Below are 3,032 nucleotides of genomic sequence, written 5' to 3'. Positions count from 1 at the left end.
CTTGATCTCCTGACCTCGTGATCCGCCCGTCTCGGCCTCCCAAAGTGCTGGGATTACAGGCTTGAGCCACCGCGCCCAGCCCTGTATAGTATTTTCAATAACCTTTGAGTAACTAAGGAAGGTATGAATTGACCTGTGTTCAGGATCAAAGTGAGAAACATTGGGGACACAAAAAAAAAAAAGGAAAAAAAACTGATTTCTGGTTATAAAATGTAATTCTGTTTCATTAGCACACTGATGACATATGAGACTCTGTAATAACTAAGGATTATGATTAATCCAATTCTGTGCACCTGAGATCCAAAGAGAAAAGAAAAGAAAAAAGAAAACTCACGAAGCCTAGCTGTGAGTATCAGAAGCAAATAAAAGTTGAGAAGACATTGGGAGGTTATCTCAGCAATGTTAACAACTTATAAATGAATTTTAGACTAGCCTCTTCTTCTTTTTTTTTTTTTTTTGAGGCAGGATCTCACTCTGTCGCCCAGGCTGGAGTGCAGTGGTACGATTTCAGCTCACTGCAACATCCACCTCCCAGGCTCAAGCCATCTTCCCAGCTGGGAATACAGGTGTGTGCAACCACGTCTGGCTAATTTTCATATTTTTTGTAGAGACCAGGTTTCTCCATGTTTTCCAGGATGGTCGTGAACTCCTAACCTCAAGTCATCAGCCCACCTCAGCCTCCCAAAGTGCTAGGATTATAGGCGTGAGCCATCGCGCCCAGTCCTGGCCTCTTCTTTTTGAAATTCATTTTTATTTTATTAAGAATAAAATGAATAATATACCATGAGTATATGTCAAAATTTACCATAAATTATATAGCATAAACCAGCAAGTATTGGACTGCGGACTTACATCAATATGATGGTTGGTAAACATAACCTATATGTGTGTATATAATAAAAGAAGTGAGCTGGGTGTGGTGGCTCATGCCTGTAATCTTAACGCTTTGGGAGGCTGAGGTGGGAGGATCACTTGAGATCAGGAGTTGGAGACCAGCCTGAGCAACATAGGGTGACCCTCTGTCTCCAAAAAGGTAACTCTCTTCAAGCCTGGCTGCTGAAACTGCCTCTTGTAAATGGAGACCAGTTTTATCTAACAGCTGGTGAAACAACCTACTGTGCCTCTAAGACTAATTTTACCTGCTGTCATCTCTCACCAATCCTAGCGTGCACGCTCCCCCAAACCTTACTAAAACCAATGAAATTTCTTTCAAAACAATGTGTAACACTTCTCCTTTTTATAAAACCCCCGATATATCGAAGACAACCACCTGTCTCATCTGTGTGTATGCCCTGAATTGCAATTCTTACTTCCTAAATAAAATGCTTTAAATTTAGAGATTCACCTCTATGTTTTATTTGACTTTGGCTTAACTATCACAGTAATTCTAGGCAAACATTGGGCACCTTCATTATGTTTTCTAATATAGTTATGACTGAGTATTGAAAATATTCAAGTGGACATTATGTTATTTTAAATAATTGCATGTCTCCATTCCTGTTTGGACATTATATTGATATTTTTGAAATTTCACGTGGAAGTAGGTTATATCATCTATAAATTTCATTCCATTAAATCAAAGTGGATAGTTGTAAATCAATTCCATCATAGGTAATTTGTTTAGTTTAATGTTTATGATTCTTATGGAGAAAATAAACAATGCAATCATTTAAAAAGTGTTTTTCATTTACCTTTGCATAGGTGCTTAAAATACATATTTCTGTTTCAAGATGACACTGAAAAATTATTCTAATATAACAGCAAAAATGTAATTCTGCAGTTACAAAAGTGCAAAACTGAAATTCATAATTAAGGTTTTCTCATGTTTACAATTATGGTTATTTAATCAATACTAATACTATGCAGGTCTGTTGTAAGATTTCTAGATTTGGGTTAAACACATGCACACAATACTGCCAGTTGTGTGAGGCTTTACAAGTTATATTTCATGCACTTTTTTGAAAGAGTTCTAAAAGAGTCAGCCAGTCCACAAGACAGACAGAAAAAAGTTAAATTAACTGGAGTAAATTGGACTCTTAACATTTAAAGCATGCAAGATTCTGCAGCAAACTGGGAGTACTTTGGGATTGGCCTGCTATCTTCTTTAGTATTAATTTCATCTTAACAGTTTAAGAATTTGAACATTTTAACACCATCAAGTTCATTTAGGTGACGTGTTTCTTGTGTGTTAACTTGACTGCCCTGAATGATCTAGTTAGTGAACTAGAGTCACTAATAATTTGGTCACAAGGCAAATCAAGCCTACATGAAAGGAAGTGAAAACTCAAAATATCATAGTATCATCTGAACCTACTCAAATAATTTATTTTCAATATAAACATGTAACTTCAATAATGAGATGACTCATTAATGAGTCAAGCTCCTCCAACAAGACAACGACAACATCTCTTCTTCTAAGGTTTAGGTTTTGCATAGAAATCCGGATACATGGAACAGCCCATACCAACAGTCATTGCTCCTACAACAAAGCTGGACTGCCACACGCATGTGGATCAGGTGATGTGATATTTTAGTATTTTCCCCTGCTCTTCAATTTGTATAATCCATATGCAGCAACTACTGCAAAACCTGCCATTCCAATGGGGACAAATGGTGCCTTTTTAGCTTTACGAATCAGTTTGGATCCCTGGAATCCCTTACAAGTCATCCAGCTTCGCCCACGCATATTTTTAGGAATGGCAACGGTGACCAGAGATCAGATTGTAGGAACAGAGGGCGAATAGAGTAAGTTCGCTAGCTTTGAGATTCACATCTGTTCCTGAGGCTTCCTCCCTGCCCCCACCCTTCCTTCTTCAATGAGGCTAAGAGCTCCTGGAGAAATGGAACACCTGATTCAGTGAGGGTGACAAATAATTATGAGTATGTTCGTGCCTGGGTCCTGGGTAGAATGGTGTGGGTGAGGTCAAGCCATCTTGGCTGGCTGGCCAAGCTCCGAACAGCAGGGGGCGCTGTAGGGGGAGTCCCGCCGGGAGCGCCGGGCGCTCTGGCACTAGGGTGCCGGTCGTCTCCTC

The sequence above is a fragment of the Colobus angolensis genome, unplaced genomic scaffold (assembly GCF_000951035.1).
Source record: "Colobus angolensis palliatus isolate OR3802 unplaced genomic scaffold, Cang.pa_1.0 Scaffold164, whole genome shotgun sequence".
NCBI classification, from domain to species: Eukaryota; Metazoa; Chordata; class Mammalia; order Primates; family Cercopithecidae; genus Colobus; species Colobus angolensis.
Note: the sequence above shows the minus strand (reverse complement) of the source record.